This window comes from Lactuca sativa, chromosome 4 (assembly GCF_002870075.4).
Source record: "Lactuca sativa cultivar Salinas chromosome 4, Lsat_Salinas_v11, whole genome shotgun sequence".
In the NCBI taxonomy this organism is placed as follows: Eukaryota; Viridiplantae; Streptophyta; class Magnoliopsida; order Asterales; family Asteraceae; genus Lactuca; species Lactuca sativa.
Genome location: NC_056626.2, coordinates 25,963,369 through 25,973,461, shown reverse-complemented (window position 1 = coordinate 25,973,461; position 10,093 = coordinate 25,963,369).

Here is a 10,093-nt window from a genome sequence, read left to right as displayed (position 1 = left end):
AATCTCAAATCCTCCTTAGAATTGGCTTCTAAAAGCTTAGAGTCACAAGTGTCACTCCTCTAATGGCTCACAAATACCAATAGCAGGAGGATGAAGAAGGAGAAGAGAAGAGGCACCCAAAAACGTCTAGAAACCCTAAGGAATCAGTTAGCCACGTTTTTGGTGCTCTATGGGTCCTTAAATAGTGAGGCTATTAGAGTTATCTAACAAGGAAAGCCTAATTTGACTGCTTAGGCCCTAAGCAGCCCATGGACTCCCTCCTTAGAGGCCTTGGACGATTTCTAATTGGTTTCCCCATAGAATTCGTCCACTCCTCTAATATGGATTCCATTAGCCCAATATCCAACTATCACACAATTGATAGTTCTAGTCCCCTAAGTTTAATTAATCTCTTTTAGCCACAAAAATTAATTCTTAATTAATTATTGACTAAAATTAATTAAACAATATGATTTCTCCTTTAATATATTATTCTCTTAATATATTAATAAATCATAATTAATCATTTTCTCCACAAATCATCCTATCAAGTTGCTTTGGTGAAGGCAACTCAAAATGACCATACTCACAATCAGGTCAAGTACATACCAAAATAGTTATGGACTTAGACACTAATCCAATAATATCCTCATATATTTTGTTTCTAGTAGTTAGATTAAGAGGAATGTCAAAAATCAAAAGAATAGAATAAAATATATAATTAATGGATTTACATATTATTATTTTATAAAAGATAAAAAATATATTTAATTTTTGGTTATAAAATATAAATCATTTTCCATTGAAGAACTTATGAATTATTGTGACTTCGTGTTTTTTGGTTGCAAATTTCCAAAATTAGGTGAGAGATGGGATGTTTGGGGGACCAAGTAATTAGCTAATTGTGAAAACTTGAGTCCTAGGGGACCTGAAATCATGGCTGTAGATTTGGAGACATGCATTAGGATTCTCCATAACATTTCATTTAGACCTAATTATCACTTTCCTTAACTTTTGCATTATAATTAATTATTATTATACATACATGTGGATCCAATGGTTTGCGTTTCTAATTGATAACTAAACAACATCAATCTAATTAAAAAGGGGTTGGGCCACCATGATTGACTATTAGGGTTTCAATGAAGTTGGTCCGACTCATACAACTAGCTTCTTGAAGTGACCTTCTCATCTTCCTGATCATAAAGCTTTGATTTTTATGCATTGAGTTGTTGAGAATTCTATCATTGTTTTATCTCAAATAGTTAGAATTTGTTCCCGACAGTTTACAAATTTTGAGTTCTATGGCCAAAGTTCGGACATATATACCCTTTGGTTTACTGACTTTAGTGTATGATAGTATTTGTCCTTTTGGGTTTTGTGCATGCTTGTTGTAGTTACTCATTTGTTGTATATCTCATAGACTTCCAAACGGACACATTTATATAAGAAAAATCTTTTTCCTAGCCAAATAAGATTTTTTCAGACCAAGAAACATAGCTTTTAGCGACCACACCTTTAGCAGCGATATTAGACCGGACATGCATGGCGTCAACAATTAGAAAAATATTATTTGCTTGTTTAATAACCAAGCCGGTATCAACAAAAACTATGCAAACAACGACGATAGAGAAGACGATAATGGGAAAGACAAGTATTATATTTTGTATGTTATGGATGTCGTTATTACGTAAGATATTATGAATTTATTGTATCATTTATGGATTAAAACATTAAAACGGACAAACGGTATAATTATGGATTAGATCTTTTATGTAATGTAGATTTCTAGATTTGTATTTCTATATTTTTATAATATAAATTATATAAAATATAAAATTTATATTTAAAATATTAAAAAAAACATTAGCGGCGACGTTCAATTGCGACGCACAACCATTTGCGACGACCTGGGACTTTGGTGGCCTGGGACGGAAAAAATTTGACCATTATACTAGAATGGTAATAGCGATGACACCATTTAAGACGACGCTAAATGACCATTTTATGAGTACTATGAAGTAATAGCGATGTTACAAATGAGTATTAGAAACAAAGGTATTAGCGACGAATCCTGAATTCAATTGCGACGGGTTTTGTTGTCGCTAAAAGTGCATTTTTTGTTTAGATATAATAGAGAGAGAGAGATTTCTTAGCATAATGTATTAATATTGATTTTTTTTCCCATTCTATACTCTTAATTATTACCATTTAATGATTATTTATAGAGTACATTACACGAATGGTCCTTTAGCTTTACAGATTTTTTTAAAATGGTCCTTATGAAACTTTTTTTTGCTGAGATGGTCCCTACGGAGCAAACATTGCATACAAATGGTCTTTACGTTAATGTCCGTTAGATTAATCCATTAAGTTGAAAGAAATTTTGGTTCAGGACTATTTGTGTCATTTTGTAAAACTTACTTAAGGATCATTTGTGAAATTTTACGAAATATTACAATTTTAATCTCTTATTATTATTATTATTATTATTATTATTATTATTATTATTATTATTGTTTTTGTACATTTTTGGCCATCTTTTTTCACAACTTTGTAATTATATATTTTTTAAATAAATAAATAATTTTTATTGTCTAGATTTTATCTAAAATATTTAAATTACAATATATAATTAAATATTTTCATTTTCTATTTTTTATCTAAAAATATTTGAAGCACAAAAACATCATTTTATTACTTTTTAGTTTTTATATGAAAATAAATATATTTGTATAAGATAAATATATTTGTATAAGATAAATGCAGATAAATCTTAAAATTATATCATATAAAAACTAAAAAGTAATAAAATGATGTTTTTACGCTTCAAATATTTTTAGATAAAAAATAAAAAACAAATATATTTATTTATGTATTTTAATTTAATATTTTAGATAAAATCTAGATAAAAAAAATTATTTATATATTGAAAAAATATATAATAATAAAGTTGAGAAAAAAGAGGGTCGAAAATGTAAAAAGAAAAAAAATAACTGAGTAAAATTATAATATTTCAAATGGTTCTTGAGTAAAATTTTATAAATGGTCTTTAAGCAAGTTTGACAAAATAAAAGAAATAGTGTTTATTCAAAATTCTTTCAACTTAATGGATTAATCCAACGGACATTAATGGTAAGGAATATTTGTGTGCAATGTTTGCTCCGTAGGGACTATTTCAGAAAAAAAAAAAAAAAAAAAAAGTTTCGTAAGAACCATTTCAAAGAAAAATTATAAAGTTGAATGACCATTAGTATAACTTACTCTTATATAAAAAGATCAATTTATGATTCAATTTTTTATCTTATTATATCTGCGTTTACAAATTTTACTAGTATAAAATGATAGTATTATTTTTGTTTTTTGGGTGGAAACTAATTTTCAAAGTATATAAAGATTACTAGTATAAAGATTAACTATGTTTACAAATTTTCAAAGTATATATATATATATATATATATATATATATATATATATATATATATATATATATATATATATATATATATATATATATATATATATATATATATATATATATATATATATATATATATATATATATTACGCGTATTATTTAAATATGGTCCATTAGTGTATATTGTGTGGGTTGATATGTGATGGCTTTTTTGGTTTGGAATATAGAGGTAGTTTTCTTGAGGTCTAGAGGTATCATGAGTTTGGTTGACAATGACAAAAGGGTAAAGAAACAACACTCTAAAACAACTAGAGTTGTTGGGTCTTTGCATTTAATTATTTTGGTGCACATAATTATCAATCATATAGTTTTCTTTGGAAAAATAAAATCAAACTTTATGTCAATAGAATCTTTTCAACTGAGCTTAAAAATGATTGAACGGTTAAGGCAAGGATTATTTAGTTTTTATTCATGAACTACGTTGAGCTTACTATTGCATGAATTCACTAATTGAAATCAACCCTTTGAATGGATACCTACATGAAGAGTTTAACGAGAATTATGGATTAATTATTACTTGGGTATATTTAGTCAAGGCAATGGAAGTCAAGTAAAGGAATTAAAGTCAAAAAACTCTCAAAAGTTCCATCTAGAATTCACAAGAAATTGAAAGAAAGACATTCTTGTCGTAGCCCTCGATCGGCTTAATTCTCATTTTATTATACAATACAACAGAAGAAGGATTGAAGGAATGATTTTTTCAATGATGTTTAAGAACTTTTTTTTAGACGATGCAACTTTAAAATTTGTTGTATTCATCCGAACTATATTTATGTTACATCAAATATAAATACATATAGATTACCTAGTTTGTAACCCATGGAAAACTATGGTTACAAAATTAATTAAATTTTTATAATAAAAACTTAAAATTATTAAATAATTATTTTAAATTAATTATTAATTAAGAAATATCTTTTTTATTTATATAAAATTATAATCATTGATTTAAATAAATAAGTAAAATTATATAATCTTATAGTATGTATTAATTTTACTTTAATTTTTATTCTATTGTTATTAATTTAATATAATTAAAATATAAATTTTGAAATTTGAAATTTGAATGAAGAATGGATACGTTGACAATTGTCATGACATTAATTAGGATGCTTAATAAGGTAACACATGACAAATTAATGATAAACTTATTCTTTTATTACAATAGAAAGATGCATATGTTTTTTAATTTGATTTAATTTTAGTATTTCATATGGGGATTACAAGTTCTTAGAGTACACTGCATTTTTGCTATTTCATGTATTTTCAACTAGTTTATATATATATATATATATATATATATATATATATATATATATATATATATATATATATATATATATATAAGGTTATGTTATTTTGTTTCTAGTAACTATTGTGTGCCAGAATGCACAGATCTGGACCATTGGATGAAATATAATCAAAGGTCATGGTCTGAGGGTCTATGATAGTAGAATAGGATAACATGTACCATATAATCACACAAATTTGAGCATAAGGGCATTTTAGTCAATTAACCTATATTAGAAAAGGAAATTTTCGAATTTTTCGGGATAATTAATTCCTTTATTTTTAAAAATCTGAATGTTTTAAATTAATTTAAAATTAAAAATCCGATTTTATTCTGTCAGAATGATAAAATTTTAACCATAAACTAGTAAATGTATTTTTCGATTTTATTATGTTAGAATGACAAAATGTGAACCATAATTAGGGGTGTCGAACGGGTAAAATTTTCGGGTTTCGGGTAGAACGGGTATTTCCTTAAGAAAATAATATCCGATACCCGACCTATATTATAATTCGGATTTTCGGGTTTTGGGTATTCGGGTTTGAGGTCGGGTCGGGTAATTATCGGGTATACCCGAAAATTTCTTAAATGACACTTATTGATATATTTTTTTACATGTTGGTTAGTTTAATAAAGAATTAGGTAGGAAAATACTTCATACAATTAACAAGTACATCTATAATAACAATACAAATCATTATAATATGTTATGTACTTTTTTAATTCCATTACGTGCGATAGAGAGAAACTGAGAATTGTGATGACGGTTCAGGACTTCAGCTTCAACATCATATTCCCTTTGCAAGTTTGCGTTGACTGTCGAGCCGTCGTTCATAAGAAGGAAACGAAGAGTTTTGTTTTATTTGAAGTGTGCGTCCGTGATTGCATCGTATATTTGGTATTATTTAAAAAACGAATTTGGGTATTCGGGTATACCCGAAAAAAATATTCATACCTAAAACCCGACCTATATTATTATCAGGTTAACCTATTACCCGAATGTTCATACTCGTTACCCGTTCTACCCGACCCATTCTACCCGAATTCGGAACGGGTCGGGTAGGTAGAACGGGTTTCGGGTTTTTTCAACAGGCCTACCATAAACTAGTAAATACATTCTAAAAGAATACACAAAATCGATTCTTGAACTAATAATATACCAAATAATTACATTGTATGATTATGATTCATTGAATAACAACAAACATTTTGAAAGAATAACAAGTATAATTCTTAAAAAATAACAACATTCTTAAACAATGAGCGTGATCATTCTTTAATTTATTCTTTAAGCCTTTCCCATCAGGTCTTCAATCCATTTTCAAGCCATTTCTATCATAAATTCATTGCCAAGGTATTTGTAGTGATACACTTGTGTTTGCATTCTGATATGAAAAAAAATAAAGAATAAATTCGAGTTCATTCTTAGAGAACAATCATTGTAAAAGAATAAAATTAAAGCTTCCCTGACTTTTTTGGTTGTCTAGGTCTGATCAACTTGTAGGATTACGTGTGAAGAATATTTCCCTTCTTCACTCTGAAAGAATAGTAGCCTTCTTCAAACTAAAGCCCTCTTTATTCTAAAAGAATATTGCCCTCATTCTGAAAGAATTTTCAGGTTAACATTCATTTGGTAAAGCAAACAAGTTATATTACTGTAGGTGAAAATCAAAAATTATAAAGTTTGAAACCATTTAAAGCTAAGGTTTGCAAACCTTTAAGTATTACTCAATTAACTAATATATTAAAAAGAGAGAGAGAGAGAGAGAGAGAGAGAGAGAGCATGGAAGGGATTTGTTGCCGTATCAGCCAACCTGATGATGATATTCACATGCAAACAAACAATAAATCATCACAAATCAAGGAATGTGAATGGAATGGAATGGAAATATTGAATGGAGTCAGTCAATACCTTGAGAAGGTGCAGTAACATAATAAGCAATACCACCAACTGGAACAGATTGACCAGAGTATTCAGATTCCCTCCATTTTCCCAACATATTAACCAAGAAATTCCCACTGTACATTTTGTGCAACAACTGAAAAGGAACAACAACAGAATATATAGAATACTCAACACAGAACATAAAACATAAGTAAAAGTAGTTAGAATAACTAGTATACAACATACAATAGAATAAGTAGAATAATTTGAATTGACCATTTTATAAAACCAATATACATAGAATAAATAAACGTAAACCACAATGCTTAAAATATTTAAGGTATACATAACTTACAATATCTAGAACAAATCAAAAGAAATAATTATCATATAAGAATATCTAGAATGTTTAAGGAAGAATGATGCAATGTTGGCATTATGTCGAACACTTGGTGGGTGGAAAGTTACACTTTCACATTACACATAGCAGATTAACATGTCAAGATCAACATCAGATTCAACAACAAGGTAAACATCATATGCAATTTCAAAAGGCAATTAGATTCAAGGTGCAAAATCGGAAATCAATTTCAAAACCAATCAACCGACTCAAGGTGAAAAATTAGAAAACAATTAACATCATATTCCAGACGCAAAATCGATAAGTAAGACATGGAGGAATCAACTCAGCAAAGCTTAACATCCATTAAAATAGGCTGCTTCATCAATTAGGGTTTAAGAAAAAGGGGTTAACGTCAATAAATTGATGAGATAATAAGAGGAATCAACTATTATTCAAATTATATCACTAGTCTATGAATTTTTTTTGCCCAGAATTGTAAAATTTACGTTACTGCTTACCTAGATTTGCAACTTCTCGTTAATTTCTTCAATTAGTTCTTCCTCAGCAACCCTAATGGAGACGGAAGTGCTGGTGAAGGCTTTTAAACTCACTCATGTCTCGCTTTTTTCTTTTCCGATCATTATCCCAGAAGTTTGTGGATGTTTTTCTGAGTGATTTTGATCAGGTTATAGCTTAACGCTTTTCCTAAAGAACTGTGAGAAGGTGGAGTGGATCGATACTCGATAGTACAAACGGGGGAAGGGGTTAATGAATTTAGGGAGGGAGAGTAGACGAACTTGTTTGTCGGCGGCTGTGGTTCTTTAGGGTTGTTCGACGATTCAGGTGTTGGTGAACGCAGACATCGACATACCCATTTTGAGGATGAATGATAACGTAGTGAACGATGCAGTGATTTAAATGATATTTAAGGGAAATTGACCCATTATTTTAGGAATTATAATTTTGGAATATAATGGAAGGTTTACTAGTAATTGACAAAAAAAATGCAAAAAAACCTAATTTTTTTATTATAAAAAACATTTAATTTGATAAACCTTTTCATTTAGATAGCCATTTTGGCTAATTATTTTCATGTTTTTATTTGTGTTGTTTATGGTGTTCTTGATGAGTTTGTTGGAAAAAATGTTCATGATCACAACAAGTTAGTGATTTTTCATAAGTAATGGAGTCCTTTTGGGTTTTTGCAAGATATGATTTAAACATAAGATAGAGAAAAAAATTAGAAGGATTAGTTTATTAACTTTTTATCATATAGTCAGTTAATTTGAAGCTAGTAAAGTTCAACGATTGAAAGGATAAAAGAGAACAACTAGCATGAATTTGAACCACAAATAATTAGGGATAGCTATGATAATTCAAAGGATAAAAGAGAAGAACTAGTAACCCTAGCCGATCCTTGTGGAAGATCCTAGTGAAACTGACAACCACTTTTTACATCGTTCATCTCTTGTTCTCAACATTCTTCTCTTCTCCTCTTAAGGTTCATTTTTTGCCAAAGAAAAAAGAGAACTTGAAGTCTTATTGCAAGAATCATACTCTTGTTGCGCTTACGAAAGAGGAGATCTAGTTTGGGTTCTAGATCATTCAAACTACACCAACGGAAATATTTAATCAAATGCTACAAAGAAATGTATAATGTATCTTCTTTGTTGAATTTTGTTGCTAAAAGCCGCTAGAAAAAAATATACGGTGAGTCATTGTGACATCTCCATTTTTACGGCTAATTAAAAATAGTTATTTATGTTTATTTAAAATAGAGTATTCTTTTATTTGTGCGGAATTTGTCCCAAAATATTATTTTAATCAAAGCATTTCTTAAGAAATGGTTTTCATTAATATATAAAAGCTTCGGATGTCATAACTGATACAAAACATAAGCATAAACTTGTCTTAAGAGACCTTATGACATCTTATTATACTAATGGCATACATCTCCTCGAATCTTTCATCAGATCCAAACATCACTATCCATGTGACTTTGTACTGCTATATGTGATACAAAGATTGAGTGAGTCAAGCTAGGAGGCTGGTGAATACATAGGGTTTTCAACCCACAATAATATAATTAATTTGTTTAATAACATATTTCACATCAAATAATTAACCCGATTACTCATCCCCATTTTCTTATATATTTATCTCTAAGGATTCAACCTAACGATCACCACAAATATCAAGTAGACAATACTGTTTTGAGGATTCCTCCACAATACATGTTAGTAAGGAATAGATTGCATCGCATGAACACGGAGTTCATCACCTACTTGTTGCGAACCTACTAGCATTCCACTGGAATGTCTAGAATAGTCAGTGTTTGTCATCTATACTCTGTTAGATGATTGCATCGCAACATCACTAGTAAAGCCATGGCCTCTCCTCATCATTTTTCATCTTTCATCATCCCATCTCTACCCATTATATTATAATTATGAAAACATATTTATGGTTAAATAATAATCATCTAATATTGTTTCATCAAACATAGAACATCTTAGGTATAGAGAATAATCACATATAATAATTAATTATTTAAATACTTCATATCTATGTGCAAGATGAAAGTAACTATGCACTCACTTGTTAAAGTGGACGACTTGTGATTTGGGTAGAGATTCGCCTAACACCTTAGTTTTTCCTTTAATGTGACCAAGGTATAATTACTACTAAGTCTTAGTATTATATTCCTTGTGAATAATGATAGTCTATATTCCTCAACATCCCAATGTCTATTGATTTATAGCTGATAAGAAGCAACCATGTAAGATCATATCGGAGGTGGGTCTGTTTGGTATACAAAGTAGACTGTTTGGAAACCGCAACCATTAAATCAAGCTTATACATCACCCCCTGTAAGTCGATTAATCAGTATTATGACATGGAAACATTGATAAATCTTATTTATAGATTCACAATAACGAATATGAATATAAATCTAAGTTACACTTGAAGTATAGTAAGTGCAGCTTAACTTATAAAGATTTCTTAGTGAAGACTAGAAATTCGCAAGTAAAAATCAGGGTCGAATGCTTCTTTTCGTCGGGCTTTCTAATGCCTAAGGGCTTCACCAAATATCCCTAAAATCTAAAAAAAAATTGT